The sequence below is a fragment of the Capricornis sumatraensis genome, chromosome 18 (genome assembly GCF_032405125.1).
Source record: "Capricornis sumatraensis isolate serow.1 chromosome 18, serow.2, whole genome shotgun sequence".
In the NCBI taxonomy this organism is placed as follows: Eukaryota; Metazoa; Chordata; class Mammalia; order Artiodactyla; family Bovidae; genus Capricornis; species Capricornis sumatraensis.
In genome coordinates, this window is record NC_091086.1 from 8,893,095 (window position 1) to 8,910,949 (window position 17,855).

Genomic DNA, 17,855 nt, shown 5'->3' on the forward strand with positions numbered 1-17,855 from the left:
CTCCCGCATTGCAGGCAGATTCTTTTACCATCTGAGCCACCAGGAAAGCCCACATACAAGGTATCAGCTCAGTTCAGTTCAGTCCAATCGCTCAGTCGTGTCCGACTCTGCGACCCCATGAATCGCAGCACGCCAGGCCTCCCTGTCCATCACCATCTCCCGGAGTTCACTCAGACTCATGTCCATCGAGTCCGTGATGCCATCCAGCCATCTCATCCTCGGTCGTCCCCTTCTCCACCTGCCCCCAATCCCTCCCAGCATCAGAGTCTTTTTCAATGAGTCAACTCTTCGCATCAGGTGGCTAAAGTACTGGAGTTTCAGCTTTAGCATCATTCCTTCCAAAGAAATCCCAGGGCTGATCTCCTTCAGAATGGACTGGTTGGATCTCCTTGCAGTCCAAAGGACTCTCAAGAGTCTTCTCCAACACCACAGTTCCAAAGCATCAATTCTTCGGCGCTCAGCCTTCTTCACAGTCCAACTCTCACATCCATATACATGTTGTTAAAAACAAAAGAATTGCTGGGAATGTAAATTGATACAGTCACTATGGAGAACAGTATAGAGGTTCCTTAAGAAACTAAAAATAGAACTGCCATTTGATACCAGCTTCCCTAGTGGCTCAGAGGTTAAAGTGCCTGCCTCCAATGCGGGAGACCTGGGTTCGATCCCTGGGTCGGGAAGATCCCCTGGAGAAGGAAATGGCAACCCACTCCAGTATTCTTGCCTGGAGAATCCCATGGACTGAGGAGCCTGGTGGGCTGCAGTCCACAGGGTCACAAAGGGTCGGACACGACTGAGTGACTTTACTTACTTACTTACCGTTTGATCCAGAAATCCCTCTACTGGGAATTTACCCTGAGAAAACCATAATTCAAAAGGACACATGCACTCCAATGTTCATTGCAACACTATTTACAGTAGCCAGGATCTGGAAGCAGCCTGAATGTTCACTGACAGATGAATGGATAAAGAAGACATGATATACATATACAATGGAATACTGTTGTTGTTCAGTGGCTAAGTCATGTCTGTTTCTTTGCAACCCCATGGACTGTAGCACACCAGGCTTCCCTGTCCTCCACTATCTCCCGCGGTTTGCTCAAATTCATGTCTATTGAGTTGGTGGTGCCATCTAGACATATCATCCTCTGCCACCTCCTTCTTTTGCCTTCAATATTTCCCAGCATCAGGGTCAATGGAATATTATGTGCTAAGTGTGCTCAGTGTAGTTGCTCAGTCGTGTCCAGCTTTTTGTGACCCCATGGACTGTAGGCCACCAGGCTCCTCTGTCCATGGGATTCTCCAGGCAAGAATACTGGAATGGGTTGCCATTTTCTTCTCCAGGGGATCTTCCCAACCCGGGGATTGAACCTGGGTCTTCTGCATCACAGGCAGATGCTTTACCCTCTGAGCTACCAGGGAAGCCCCAGCATCAGGGTCAATGGAATATTACTCAGCCATAAAAAGGAGCAATATTGGGTTATTTGTGGAGATGTGAATGGACCTAGAGTCTGTCATACAGAGTGAGGTAAGTCAGAAAGACACAAATACCGTGTGTGTGTGTGTGTGTGTGTGTGTGTTAGTCACTCAGTCGTATCCGACTCTTTGCAATCCCATGGACTGTAGCCTACCAGGCCCCTCTGACCGTGGAATTCACCAGGCAAGAACACTGGAGTCAGTTACCATTCCCTTCTCCAGGGAATCTTCCCAACCTGGGGATCGAACATGGGTCTCCTGCATTGCAGGCAGATTCTTTATGATCTGAGCCATTGTATATTAATGCAAATATGTGAAGTCTAGGAAAATGGTACGGATGAACCTATTTGCAGGGCAGGAATAGAGACAGAGATACGGACAGACAGGTGGGCGTGGGGGAGATGAGTTGGGAGGCTGGGATTGATGTGTGAAGTGCACAGCTAGTGGGAACCTGCTGTAAAGCACAAGGAGCTCAGCTCCACACTCTGCGGTGCTCTAGGGCGGTGGGGCGGGGGATTTGGTGGGAGAGAGGTCCGAAAGGGCAGTGTGGAAACAAAGAGGGCAGCAGACTCTAAATGGATCTATTACTTATGCTGAGCCCCAAGTCCCCAGACTGAGACTTAATACAATCAGAGTTTTGATTCCCACAGAAGAGGAATCTGAAACTGGACCATCAGGGATCACCTGATTGGTGTTAGTGGGGTGATCTGCCTGATAGACCCCTGCCAGCACCTAAAGGAAAGTAACTGTACGGTAATCAACCCACTTCTTTACCTAGCATAGCCTCCTTGCTCCTGCTCCCTTCTCCCTATAAGTCTTTCATCTTGTACAGCTCCGCAGAGCTCCTTTCTATCTGCTGGCTCAGATGCTGCCTGGTTCATGAATTGTTGAATAAAGCCAGGGGAGCTTTAAAATTTACTTCTGTTTTTTTTCTCTTGTAATAAAATCTGTCTTTATATTATTGTGCTTAGTCGCTCTGTCGTGTATGCTCTTTGCGACCCTGTGGGCTGTAGCCCACCAGGCTCCTCTGTCCATGGCAATTCTCCAGGTAAGAGCTGGAGTGGATTGCCATGCCCTCCTCCAGGGGATCTTCCCAATCCAGGGATCGAACCCAGGTGTTCTGCACTGCAGATGGATTCTTTACCGTCTGAGCCACCAGGGAAGCCCGTCTTTATATTACAGGGAGTTTTAGCCAAGAACGTAGAAGAGTAGAGGGCAAATTCTTTTTCTTCTCCTACAATGACTGAGAACCACCCACAGGTTTGGGTTCATCTTAATCCAGTTCTGCAAACAACCGGCTGTGAGACCTTGAGCCCTTGGCTCAGCTAACAGAAATAAGTTGCGTGGCCAGGATTTGAATCCATGCATGTGTGATCCCAGCTTCCCTGGTGGTTCAGACTGTAAAGAGTCTGCCTGCCAATTCAGGGAACATGGGTTCACTCTGGGTAATATCCTAGAGAAGAAAACGACAACCCACTCTAGAATTCTCGCCTGGGAAATCCCGTGGACAGAGGAGCCTGGCAGGTTACAGTCCATGGGGTCACAAGAGAGTCAGACGTGGCTGAGTGACTTGCACTTTCATGTACGATCCCAGAGTTCTGGATTCCTTGGGTCTAAAGGAAGGACCTTCTGCTCTCTGGCATGTGCGCAGGCTCCTCAGCTCCATCTGTTATCTACCTGTCTCGCTCCAACTGCACTTCTGGCTAGGTGTCGTTCCTCCCGCAGCCTTCTGTGTCCCAGAATCCAGACTTTGGGACACTTTGTTTTCTTGGGTCCTCCTTCTTGTCTCCATGTTTACCTTTGTGGGAGCCATGAATTAAACAGGAACCAGATATGATTTATTAATTCCTAACCTACGATCATGCCCAGAGGCTTGTAGGCACACGCTGTAAATCACAAAGAATAATAATAACAATAAAAAAGAGTTCTCTGTTGAAAGCTGCCTTAAGGGACATCTGTCAGCCTGTCAGGGACCCCCAGAGAGCCAACTTCCTCCCTCCTTATTCCAGAATAAACTGCAGGAAGAGGAATCTGTAAGTGACAGGAGCTTTGAGGCAGATGGAGAGAAATTCGCAGCTTTATCCACCTTCTTGGCTAGCCATGTCACTTTGACGCTTTTTTCCTACAAAAATAAGGAATTTATATACCAATGTGCCAAGCCCTTTGCATAGATGATCAAATGCAATATTCAAACAACCCAATGAAGTAAATACTCAAGCTGTCCTTACTTTCCCCAGGAGGACATGAGCATAACTCTAAAAGGATAAAAAGGATAACTCTAGAATGCACAGCTTATAAACTGATGAGCGAAGATAGAAGTCCAAAGGCATACGGTTTTGAAGCCTGTGCTTTTTTAACCATACTAGAAGCTTCTAAATCCTTCTTGAAAACCCATCTTGAGCATTCTGATATCTGGAGGTCCTCGAGACCACTCTGCAACTTGGAGTGGGGACTTCAGGGACTTCAGCTCCCTGCCAGAGATGGAGGCCAGGTCGTGGAGGTGTGAGCAGGAAAGCCCAGCCACTAGACCAAAGGCTGGTCACAAGGCCCCAGGCCTTTTGGCTTTGCCAAAAAGAATCCCCACAAAAATGTAAAGTAGTGAAACTAGGAAAGTGTTTATTGGGAGGAAAAGGAGTATAGTGTATGTGGATAGACACACAAGCCAGCTCAGAGAGCGGGTTCCCGAGTTGCCCCTCGTGGCGATTGAAATCACTCACAAGGGGCATTTCTTCTGGGTTTCCTTTGGCCAATCATTTCGATTTGCCTGGTTCACGGTCCATATTTAGTGTGTCTCAGGATCCTCCCATGTGCACACACATGTCTCTTAGCCAAGAGGGATTCTACCACAAAAGGCCTGTGTGTAGCCTGGACTATAGCAACACTCTCCTTTAACATCCAAGGAGTCTTTCTGCATGTGTGTGGTCAGGGAGGTCTCCTGACTCCGAGATGAGGAATACGTGGTCTGGGGAGGGTCCAGTCTCCTCTCCTAATTCTCCCGCTGTTCTCATCTTAGCATTCTGGTCCACAGGAATCTCCAATCACTTCACCCTGGGAGTGGGGCATCTACCCCCTGCCTCAAATCCAACAAAAATCCCAAACCTGTGGTCCCGGGGTAAGAGAGAATTAGGTCGGTGAGAATACACTGCCCTGGCTCCCTTCCACAGGAGGCTGATGAAGGTCTCTTATTCCCTCAACAAAGTCTCCCCGGCTCCCACCGTGAGCCAGGCACTGGACTCATCGCTGACAGTCAGGACAAGGCCGAAGCTTTGATAATCTAGGAAATCTAGGAAAGGAAAACAAGGACACAAACACAGCAAGCATTTCGGGGTGTTCTCAAGAAGTTGAAGGTACATTGAGAGTACGCAGGGGAGATGAACCTGGGGTACATAACCCCAAGGGATCTCAGAGCCACTGCAGCGGGCTAATAGGCATAGACCCTGCCCCCTTCCGAGCTGAGTGATCTCAAGCCCAACTCTAAACCTCTCTGAGCCGCAGTTTGCCTCAGATGTTAATTGGGGATAACGCTATTTTGCAAGGTTCCAACAATTAAATGATATAATGCAGACCCTGCCCCTGTTCTTCCCACCATATCTTACTCATTACCAAGTCCACGTGGATTCTACCCCTTAAATGCTCTTTGATTTCATTACCATCTCTCTGAAACCATTTAGAAAAAAAATTTTTTTTTAATTTTTTTATTTTTTGGCCATTCCTCATACAGCATGGGCCTCCCAGGTGGCTCAGTGGTGAAGAACCCACCTGCCAATGCAGGAGACATGAGAGACGTGGGTTCAATCCCTGAGTTGGGAAGATCCCCTGGAGGAGGGCATGGAAACCCATTCTAGTATTCTTGCTTGAAGAATCCAACGGACAGAGGAGCCTGGTGGGCTACAGCCGTAGGGTCGCAAAGATTCGGGCACGACTAAAGCGACTTAGCACGCACACAGCACACACACAGCATGTAAGATCTTAGTCCCCCGACAATGGGTCTAACCCGTGCCCCTGGAGTCGAAGTGCAGAATCTTAACCACTGGACACCACCATTTTAAACAAGGTATTGCCGACTGTCACGTGGACTATCCACTAACTCCTAACTGGACTTCCAAGCCTATTTGTCTCCTCTTTCAACCTGCTCCCCATCATGAAGCCAGGGTCATCTTTCCAAACCACAAATAAAATCCTATCAACCACCATCACTCCCATCCTCTACTTGGGAGCCCTTAGTAGCTTCCCACCATTGTCAGGAGAGATGCCATCCCTCCACACAACCTCCATGATCTGGCCTCTGCCCCCTTCTCCCATCTCCTCTTGCCCTAGGCATCCCCTTGCTCCTAGCACTCCAGCCTTGCTGGGCACTCCTTCAAATCGTCTTGTGTACTAGGATTGTCTTCTGATCCTGAACATGCAGTTGCCTCTGCCTGGAATGTCCTTCTCTCCCTCTGATCTTAGCCCGTGTCCCTACCCCAGGGACATTCTCCCTGAAAGCTGCCTCAACCACATCACACGCCCTGTATGACAGTGCCTAATTAAACTGTGCCATTTGTGAATTCTAGTCTGTCTCTCCCTCCAGACTGTGAGCTGTCTGTGCCTACGTGCAGACCAGCGAGAGACCTGTCAGTTTGGGCTCACTGCTATATGACTGACACAGAAGAGATACATAGGAAAGATTTGTTGCATGAACAAACACATGATACTCGGTACGTTTTCCAAAAAATGTGTTTCTTTTTCTTTGCTTAAGAGTTCTTACACATGCAATTCAAAAAAGTAGCTCTTGCTTTGTGGTTTGTTTAATGAAATAAAGGATCTGCCAAGAGTCCTCAGGAGTGCATACGCCTAGAATTTTCCCCTGTACAAGGGATGGCCAGCAGAGGGCCCCACAGGAGCAGTTAATGAAGGCAGGCCAGTGAAAATGGAGCTAGCGGGAGGCAGCAGGCCTGTCCCAAATCCGTCTATCCTTGATCCCCAACAGGTTGCACAAGGCAATGGGACTCTGGCCAAGCATGTCCAAAATCCTTTTGATCTAGACTCAAGAAATATAGGGAGACCCAGAGCAAGAGATCGGAGGCCAGTGTAAATCATTTTAACACAGATTCACTCCTTGCTGCTTGATTTGTCAGTTTCATGGTGAAGAATTTGTAATCAAGAGCTCGCCCTGTTGGGTAGAATCATGCATGAGTGTTAGGGGAGATCTGCTTTCTTTGGGGGCCGCTTTTCACTTGCCAGTCAGTAGTTTTATTTCCATTTTAATTTTCAGAGCATCTGCCCCCCAGCAACAGCCTGCGGTTTGGAATTCATGGCTCTGTTGTGTGTTTATGCACTATGCTTGCTTGTAATTGACAAATTTAAATTCTGGTCATATTTCATTTATTACAGAGACCCAGGGAAAAATCCTCGGTGAAAACCTAATTACAGCGAAAATGCCACAAGGTAATTGCTGTGAAAGAACTCCTGCAGCAACAGGGCTGAATATTTCATCCACCCATAAAATGATTATGCTGACAAGATTCTGAAAAATAATAAAATCTGTTTAATAAAAAAGAAGCAAAAAAATCAGTGTTTTTACACACAAAGTATTAAAACATCCTTCATTTTGGACAGATCCGAAGTCATTTGATTTTTATTCAAATGATGATCCACAGCCAAGAGAGTTCTTTCATAAGAGACAAGTTTCGTAATTCTCCCCACACCACATGAGGCGGCTGTGGAGCTTTCAGGCCTGTTGCCTTCTAGAACCACCATGAGTGTGCTTTTCATTGCTCTCTTGGAACTTTGGTCTGTGCACCAGAATGAATCAGAAAGCACACAAAACTGAGAACACTCAGTGTTTAGGTTCTGTGGCTCATCCCCTGTCTCCTTGGCCACCACAGGAGCTGCCCCTCATTCCGAGGGCTTTAGAAGCCACAAGGATGTGATTTCTGCTGCCAGAGCTTTGCTGAGGGCCCAGGACACTGGCAGGTATAATGCACACCCTGGTTTCTCTGAGTCTAAGGATACCACTGTAGCAGGCCAACTCCTTCATTCAGTCACTGGACAAAGATCGTTTGTGCCCTCATTGTGTTGCAGGGATTGTGCTAGGCACAGGCTATGATGATAAGAGATGAGTAGACAAGAGTAAACAAGATGATAGCTTCCTGCCCTTATAAAAGAGATACAGCAATAGCGAAAGAGGCCCACCCCAATGGAACTAAAAAGTAAGCAGAAACTTGAACAATTAAAATTAAAAACATAAAATTCCAAATGAAATCGAGTATTGCATAGAAACAAATAAGGGCCTGTGAGAGATGATGGGGTGATACTAGAGGACAGTGATGGCTTCTCTGAACCCTTAAGTATGAAGAGAAACCACTATGGGAGGGTCAGAAGGAAACAACTGCAAAACAGCTGTGGGTATGGTCCAGGAATGAAAGAAGAGTGAGGCCAAAGGAGACTGGAACGCACGTGGGCTTATAGACCAGGTCAGGAACTCTGTGTTTCTCCTGAGGTGGACCATAGGAAACCACGGAGGGCTTTGAGCAGGAGATGACATGATCTCATCGACATTTAAAAGGCACATCCAGCTGCCGTGCGCAGAGCATGCAGAGCCTGGGGGCAAGAGCAGCGGTGGGAAGCCAGTAGGGCTGTTACAGCAGGCAGCGCGGGCAGAGGGCGGTGGCCTCCAAGGCCAGGGGATGGCAGCAGAGCTAGCAGGAGGGAGTTTATTTTTATTTTTATTTTAGCACAACACGTTACACATAAAAATGTAAATCCAATAGTTAAAACTCTACCCTTTCACTGCAGGGTGCAAGGGTTCGATTGAAATAAGGAACTAAGGAACTAAGATCACACAAGGTGCACCCCCCCCCCCCAAAAAAAAAGTAAATATTAAAGAAAAGAAAAGCATGTAAAATCTCAGACTTTGGTACTGGAGTTTGCAAGTGAAACTGGAAGCAGATAACAAAAAGGCTGGGAAAGAGAAGAAATAAAGACCTAAATTAGGAAGAGCCTGAAGCTGGACTACCCATCCCCTTTTTCCTACCTCCAAGAATCAAGGAGCACTGTGCGTCTCTGTTTGCTGTGCGAGGGGGCCTTACGTGGACATGATACATGGCTGAAGATTATATACTTACACGTATGTATATAAATAGTTGCTGTTGTTTAGTTGCTCAGTAGTGTCCGACTCTGCGACCCCATGGACAGCAGCCCTCCAGGCTCCTTTGTCCACAGGGTTTCCCAGGCAAGAATACTGGAGTGGGTTGCCACTTCCTTCTCCGGAATATGTATATATAGTGACTGAATTCTGTCATCAGTACCAAAATAAGTTTCAACTATGATCACACGTTTGATATAGGTAAAAGTTATACCTATTTGATACAGGTAAAAAATGTTCAATGAAGCCAGAAGTCATATTCCTTGAAATTGGTCCACAGTTCGCCTAGATTAAAATGGAAGAGGAGGGATCTAAAATGCAGATATAGGGAGCCCTGCCTTAGGTGTACAGATTCCCGGGTGGCAAGGTGGTAAAGAATAAACAAGTGAGCTAGAATAAATAAGTAAATGCAAAGAAAGTAAATCGCCCATAAATCTCACAATTCAGGGATAATCATTAACATTTAGGTGTTTATTTTCCACACTTGTTCTTAAGCACATACGATGTTGTTGTTGAGTCACTCAGTCGTGTCTGACTCTTTGGAGCCCATGGACTGCCGCACGCCAGAGTTCCCTGTCCTTCACCGTCTCCGAGCGTTTACTCAAACTCATGTCCATCGAGTCGGTGATGCCATCCAGCCATCTCATCCTCTGTCACCCCCTTCTCCTCCTGCCCTCAGTCTTTCCCAGCATCAGGGTGTTTCCAATAAGTTGGCTCTTGGCGTCAGGTGGCCAGATTATTGGAGCTTCAGCTTCAGCCCTTCCAATGAATAATCAGGTTTGTTTTCCTTTAGAATTGACTGGTTGGATCTCCTTGCCATCCAAGGGACTCGCAAGAGTCTTCTCTAACACCACAGTTCAAAAGCATCAATTCTTCTGCACTCAGCCTTCTTTACAGTTCAACTCTCACACCCATACATGACTAGTGGAAAAACCATAGCCTTGACTAGACAGACCTTTGTAGCAAAGTAGTATCTCTGCTTTTTAATACACTGTCTAGGTTTGTCTTTGCTTTTCTTCCAAGGAGAAAATCTTTTTTTTTTTCCCCAACTTTTCAAACACGTTAATCAACAGAATTGAAGTATACAAATGAATTTCAAAATGAAATCAATGCACCCAAGAGGGAGATCTAACATGAGAGTACCTACAGCTCACAATGAGAAACTGGTCAGATGGAAGAAGGCCAGAGTCCAAAGCACAGAGTGAGGAGGGATGTGTAAGAGAGGAAGCGCCCTGGGACGGGAATATCAAGATGTGCTCAGCTGACGTCTTCAACTTCCAGACGCCCCAAGGCCTTAGTTGGTGGTTTGGGACAAACATGGTATTTGGTCACAAAGAGCAGCAGTAGAGATCGGCTGTGTCTGGAATGCAGAGGGAGGTGAGACATCTGGGGAGACTGCAGACAGTCTATGATAAAGCAGATGGAAGTACGAGGGCGCGGGCAACGATAAGCGCCGACCAAACTGCAGCAATGTCCTATGAAAAATGACTCAGGTCACTACTTTAGTGGCAGATATGAAGTAACTACAGGAAACTTCTGCGGAGGAGGTCCAGCTTTTATGGAGATAAATAGGCATCCAAGCACTGGATCATCGATAGCGCCACATTCAGAGCTGGTGGAGGAAAGGCGCTCTTTCTGGGTGACTTGCAGAAGGCATCTTTTCTTCACGGAGAGGACAGAAGCATTCAGCTCTTCACAAAGTTCTGTGAGCCTTCATCTTGTCCTGCTTTGCCTTGTATTTGGAAGCGTCCCTGGGCTCACTGCTGGGACTGCTCCAATCGTCAGCTTCAGCTGTGCTCTTGTAATGGCGCCATGTGGACTTGTTAAAAGTCGGAAGTCTCTCAAATGCTTCACTTGAAAGGGCCTTCAAATAAATGACAGCATTAGTAACCACGCCTTCCATAGATCAATGAGCAAGTGTCTTTCAATTTCATGGCAGCTGTCACCATCCACAATGATTTTGGAGCCCAAGAAAATAAAATCTGTCACTGTTTCCATTGTGGTCCCATCTATTTGCCATGAAGTCATTGGACTGGATGCCATGATCTTCGTTTTTTGAATGTTCAGTTTTAAGCAAGCTTTTTAACTCTCCTCTTTCGCCTTCATCAAGAGGCTCTTTAATTTCTCTTCACTTTCTGCCATAAGGGTGGTGTCATCTGCCTGTCTGAAGTTACTGATATTTCACATGCATATTTTTTCATTTAAAATGTGAGTATGCACTTAGATTCTATTGTCGTTGACTTCATGAACATAATGTTTTTGTTTTTGTTTTTGTTTTCATAAAGGCGCTCATCTGTCATTTCTTGGCTGGCTGATGAGGGTGAGGTGTGGGAGTTGGGGGCAATGCCTAGAGGGAGAAACATCTGATCAGGATCTATGTTTTTAATAAACAACGGAAGTATTGTTGGGAGACGGAGAGCTGACATGATAGAATTAGAAACATCTTATTTAAGGACAGAGAAGGTTTCCTCTGATTGGCGGATCTCTGAAAATAAATACAACGTGTGTCATGAATATGCCTTTGCTGGATGAAGGCATTTCCTAAAAAGCCAAGTGCAAAGAGTTTTCAGGCAAACAGGCATAGCAAGCAACTGTTATGCTTGCAAAAATAGCACCGTGTTGAATATTGACAGCTTTTGTCCATCTGCTTTCTCAAAAACCCAGCCTCTTTCTTGCATTGTAAGAATGTTGAAGGGAAGAAGCAGCCAAGCTCTGGCACAGTAAGTGTATGCATTTTTTAATTTTAGACATCAAGTTGGAAAGCCTCAGTATTTTCTTGGCTTCCATACCTACTGAATCTATAGTCCTGCAGACTGTTTGCTTTGCTTTTCAAGGTTGAAGTGTTTGGGGCATAACGTTGCCAGATTTAACAAATAAAAGTGCATAATTCCAAGTTAAATTTCATTATTACATAAATTTTTAATATAATTATCTGCCAAACAATATTCAGGACATACTTACAATAATAAAATTATCTGAAATTGTTTAACTGAAATTCAAATGTAACTGGATGTCCCATATTTTATTGGCAACTCTATTTGGATAACTGCCTATTTCAGAGGAAAATGTTGGCACAGAACTTTAATTTCTTTTTTCCCCAGCTTAATTGAAATATAGTTGCATATAACATTATGTAAGTTTAAAGTGTACAGTGTGATATTTGATACATGTATATATTGTGAATTGGGGGCAGGAGGAGAAGGGGACCACAGAGGATGAGATGGCTGGATTGCATCACCGACTTGATGGATGTGAGTTTGAGTGAACTCTAGGAGTTGGTGATGGACAAGGAGGCCTGGCGTGCTGCGATTCATGAGGTCGCAAAGAGTCAGACACGACTGAGCCACTGAACTGCACTGATATATTGGGAAATGTTTACCACAATCAGGCTAGTTAGCTCATTCTTCAGTTCCCATGATGACCATTTTGTTGTTGTGATGGGGAGAGCATGAAAGCTCCACTCTCTTTCAAGAACACAACGTGGTATTATTGCTCAGCTATAGTCACAATGCTGTACACTGGGTCCCTGGAACTTAAAACTTGTACCTCTTGACCAAGTCTTCCCATTTTCCCCACCACTCAGCCTCTGGTATTCACCATTCTACATTCCATTAGATTCCATGTATACTTGAGAGCATATCGTATTCATCTTCCTCTGTCTAAAAGATGAATTATGCTCATTTCACTGAGTATAACATCCTCCAGGTCCATTTCTGCTGTCACAGACAGCAGGATTTTTACATAAAATAATTTCTTAATTAGAAATCAAAATATTTTAGTTAATGCAGTGAGCTATGTGTATTTTGTTAATAACTTCTTCCTGGTATGCAGCAAAGTGATTCAGCTATAAATATATATATATTTCTTTGTTGGAATATAATTGCTTTACAAGGTTGTGTTGGCTGCTGCTATACCAGTGTGAATCAGCTATACATACACATGTGCTAAGTCACTTCAGTCGTGTCCGACTCTGCAACCCCATGGACTATAGCCTGTCAGACTCTCCGTGGGATTCTTCAGGCAAGAATACGGGAGTGGGTTGCCATGCCCTTCTCCAATATGAACACACATATCCCAATAACTTCTTTCTAAAGTTTGGAAGTATTTCTTTCAGAGAAAAGAAAATGACTGTGTGCAGTGTAACCTCAGCTGCTTATGGAAGACAGAAGGCAGGAACGCCTATCTCCACTTTAGGCCACCAGAGGCAGAAGCCACGCACTGTCTTCCTTCCTTAATTTGATTGGCCTCGAGGAAAGCATTGGCTCTTCTAATGCACGGGAATGTCCTTGATCTTTTGGACACTGGCCACGCTCCTCGGGTAAGGATCTGAGCCTGCCACATCTGCGTACACAGGAGTTGTGTAAAACAATATTCAGAAAGGAGCTGATGCTCCAGCAGGGAGTCAGCCCTCAGATCAGAGACCAGCACTTGTAATTTACAGTGAACAGGGGGAGGATGGGAATGGGAGCTCTGAGAGCAAGGGGAAGACAGGAGATAATTTACTCAATTTGTTTTCCTAGAAATGAAGGCTTTATGTCAAGAATTTGTAATAAAACTAACTGAGGCACTCACACCCGGCTCCATAAAATGCTTAATCACCTTGTTCTATAACAGCTCTTCTCTTGATGGAGGAATTTGCCAGCTTTTTAATCTCCCTTATTTGATTAACAATAGCAAACAACAGCAACCTGTGTTGGGTTTCAGTAAATGTTGGATCTACAGACTTATTAAGGAAGATAGATTTATTTTAGGGCCTGACCTATAATGGTCTCAAGCCTTAAGCAGCAGATCATGCTTTTAAAGTTTTATGTTATAAGGGCGCGGCGGGGGGGGGGGGGGGGGTGGTGGAGAATCTCTAGCTACTTGAGGAGGAAAAGCACATCAGTAGGTAGTCATCATTGTTCCAAGACATTTTTGTGGAGGAAAATATATTACTGCAGTCTATCTTTTTCTGAGTCCAGATATCTTTTTTTCCTTTTTTAACATTAATTTAAAAGAAACATAAAGCTAATTCTTTTTTTAAATAAAAAGTTTAATGATGATCTTTCCCCAAGTTTGAATCTACTCATAAGAAGTGATCAACACTATGATGGGTAGAAGGTCTTTAAATTTAATTGAAAGTCCTGTGAACAGAATCCTAGTCCACAGGTGTCTGAGCTGAAGCAGGTAGTGCAAACACGTACTGCCCCCTGTGGATGAGTGGATTCAGTGTGTTTGGGACAATGGGGCCCCAGAGACACCACATCCTACTCAGCACCAGCCCCCATCGCTCCTTGATTTTCATCATTGTCAGCCTTAATGCTATCTCAGCCTGCCTATGTTTTTCACCCTCCTTCTCGTAAACACCTTCTTTTCTCTTGCTGTTGTCTTTGTGGAGTTTCCAAACACACATCTGAATTCATGCAGGTCTGAGGTGAAGTTTTCATTAACCTGCATCAATTAAGGAGAGGCAAAAAGACACATCCAGGAAGATATTTGTTAAGGTAGTTTTATCCTGAAATTATTATGATCTTCCTTCCTTTTCTTCTTTCCTTTTTGATGTTGAATTATCTCTGCTTGTATAGATTAGTGTAAGTTATTTTTGTTTTATTAATGTCCCTCATTCAGAGGTCACTCCATATTTATATGTTTCTGTGTGCATTTGTGTGTGTGTGTGTGTTCACATTCAGTGATCTGTGAAGCCCATGACATTATGGATCTATGACGTATTTGTTTACATCATGTATCAAGAGATGGTATCCTGGTCTGGGAAACAATTTGGTTCAGCGAAAAGCACAGAAGGTTCTGGAATCTCACAGACAGGATCTGTGCTTGAGACTAAATTTGATTCTTATGGCCCCTGAGCATGCACTAAGCTCAAGCTTCACTTTCTATACAATCAGGAAGGAAATGGCAACCCACTCCAGTATTCTTGCCTGGAGAATCCCATGGACAGAGGAGCTTGGTAGGCTACAGTCCACAGGGTCACAAAGAGTTGGATACGACTGAGTGACTTCTCTTCAGGGTGATAACAGCTTCCTGAGAGAGTTCCAGAAGATGAAAGCTTCTAACAATGTGCTAAGTTGCTTCAGTCATGTCTGACTCTTTGAGACCCCACGGACTGTAGCCTGCCAGGCTCCTCTGTCGATGGGATTCTCCAGGCAAGAATACTGGGGCGTGTTTCCAGCCCCTCCTCCAGGGGATCTTCCTCACCCAGGGATCAAACCTGAGTCTCTTATGTCTCCGGCATTGGCAGATGGATTCTTTACCACTAGCGCCACCTGGGGAGCCTCTAAAGGAATGTTTATTTTCTGAGCTTCTCTGCCTCTTTGTCCCCCTTTTCACCACTTGGAGAAATAGATCTAAAAATTCTCAGCACACATATCGGAAATAAGAAAATGCAAGACTCTGACACTAGCAAGTGTCCACAGTTAAAATGGTGAGTTAGGGAAGCACTGGCAGAGAGTTTGAAATTGCAGAACTGGGTAGGGTTAATTCTGGAAAAGGCCTTCCAGGATTAAGTTTTGAAGATACCCATAGCAAGTTGAGGAGAAGGCAATGGCACCCCACTCCAGTACACTTGCCTGAAAAATCCCATGGATGGAGGAGCCTGGTGGGCTACAGTCCATGGTGTCGCGAAGAGTCCGACACAACTGAACGACTTCACTTTCACTTTTCACTTTCACGCATTGGAGAAGGAAATGGCCACCCACTCCAGTGTTCTTGCCTGGAGAATCCCAGGGTCGGGGGAGCCTGGTGGGCTGTCATCTATGGGGTCGCACAGAGTCGGACATGACGAAGTGACCTAGCAACAGCAGCAGCATAGCAAGTTGAGTATGAAGTCTTTTTTTCTTTAATATAGTTGAAGTGTAGTTGATTTACAATATTATATTAGTTTCAGATGTACAACATAGGATTCAGTATTGTTACAGATTGTACTCTACTTAAAATTATTACAAAGTAATGGCTATATTTCTCCGTGCTGTGTTCTTGTCGCTTATTTATTTTGTGAATAGTAGTCTGTATCTCTTAATCCCATACCCCTATTTTGCCCCACCCCTCTGCCCTTTTCCCACTAGTAACCACTAGTTTGTTCTTCGTATCTGTGAGTCTGTTGCTGTCTTGTTACATACATTTGTTTGCTTTCTTTTTTTAGATTCCACGGAATGGAGAAGTCTTCAGGGATGGATGGTATGTTGGACAGCAGCTAATATGTTCAGTAATGTGTGGGACATATACTACTAAGGATCTGAGAGCTGTTTCATATGGTACAGAGGCATTAAACAATGTGTAATCACACTGTTATTTATTCCCCATCCAACTCTTTCAGTTCTGACTACATCAAGAAGAAAGTCTCAGTTTGTACTGGACTAGCTTTAATATTTCTCTAATACTAACACATTTTAACAAACAGATCAGGTTTCAGGATTCAGGTCATCAAGAAGGAAAAGGTCTAGATGATTGTTTTATTTATACGGTCTTCATTTTTCCTATTTCCTCTGCTTAACTTTTACTCCAGACTAAATTATCATAATAAACTCCATGATATTAAAAAATTAAGTAATTTAAATGTCAATGAAAGTAAATTTAAAATATTAAAGTAATAAAAGAGGTGTTACACAGCTAGGGCAAGCAATTGTAACAGCAGGCCAATAAGGAGTGATATTTAGAAAAACTGATTGGGGCCATCTCTCTCACAAGGAAACAGATGAGGAAACTGAGATTCAGAGAAAATAAGTTACTCTTTTCCAAGATCGCATAGCTACCTCTCCTTAGGACTGAAGCTCAGAAGCTCAGCCCTTCTATGCCCTTCCTCATCTAACTCTGCACCAGACAACAAATTCTGGTGTTAAAATGAAGGTGGTGAAAAACTAAAGTGTTCATTGCACAGTCCTGTCCTATTCTTTGTGACCCCCAAGGAATGTAGCCCACCATGTTCCTCTGTCTATGGAATTCTCCAGGCAAGAATACAGGAATAGGTAGCCATCGTCTTCTGCAGGGGATCTGCCTGACCCAGGAATCAAATCCAGGTGTCCTGCATTGCAGGCAGATGGTTTACCATCTGAGCCACCAGGTCGGATATAAAATCAAAACAGACTGTGTGTTGCAAGTTGTTGGGAACCCACTGGTTCAAGAGGCTGCTAAGTGCAAATAAGGAAGCTTTAGAGAAGGTGGACTTGTGTAGAATCTGAATCTGAAGTTCATCAAGTCTAAGGCAATTCCTGAGGGCACCAAGAAAAATCTTTGAGTCACTCAAAGGCAATGGTGCCAGAAAATCCTCTCGGAATCCAGCAGAGATGGCTTGAATTCCAACTTCTCTACTTGGCAAGAGACCAGTGTATACCTCTCAGGTCATCTGTACAGATTTATAAGAGTGATAATAGCTAACATTTATGGAGCACATCATCTGCCAAGCCCAATGCGATGCATTATCTCACTTAACTCTCAAAAGAAGACGGACAGTAGGCATTATTATCTTCATATGATAGCTGAGGACATCTATAGCTATACCAGCACTGGAGTAGAATTTAAACCCAAGAAGTTTCAGTCCAGAGTCTGACCTTAACCACACTCCTATTCTGTGAAAATTAAAGGTAAATAAGAGCTGAAAAGCACCTAGCCCAGCGCCTGGCACAACAGTCGGCAAAATGCCTTCTCACTGTCCTCCTCTGCCCACACAGTAATGCTAGTCACTTCCTGCCATGCAACCAGAACTTTCTCTGCAGGGGCCTCGCCTGGGACTACAACTCCCAGGATGCACCAGGAAAAGACACTGACCAATCAGGAAGCCCAATCTCACTTCCTCGGCCCAACTCTCGCTCTCTCCACTTAACAGGGAGAAATTGGTGCGTCCCCACAAGGTCCGGGTTGTGGGCTGGCCTGGGTTACTGGGTTTTAAAGAATCCTAATCCATCTGTGGTCTGTGTGGTGTAGGTGGAAGACTTGACCTGTCCAGGCTGCCTCAAGTTTCATCTTCAGCCTGGACCCAGTGCAGTTCGCAAGGTCTCTCAGCCTGTGGCTCCCAAGAGCCCTCTTTCCTCACAGGCACGGTCGTGTGTTGAGTCAATAAGGGATGGTTGGCTGGGTGGGTCCGGGCGCGTTGAGTCTGTTTCGCTTTGTTCCGATCTGGTTTGGGAGCGGAGGGCTGTGGAATCTTCGAGGCTGCCACAGGCGCCATCTTCAGACCCTAGACTGTGGCCCCAGACCTGAGGCTCCTCCCGGGCGTCAGACTAGAAGGAGGGCGTGGCTTTTAGAATGGGAAGACGATAATGAT

General features: G+C 45.0%; 1 non-coding gene across 1 annotated transcript; it reads right to left on the reverse strand.

Moving 5' to 3' along the window:
• Window positions 1-1,350: 1,350 nt before the first annotated feature.
• On the reverse strand, window positions 1,351-1,422 carry TRNAH-GUG (transfer RNA histidin (anticodon GUG)). Its single transcript has one exon. It is a non-coding gene; the product is annotated as a tRNA-His (tRNA).
• Window positions 1,423-17,855: the final 16,433 nt, after the last annotated feature.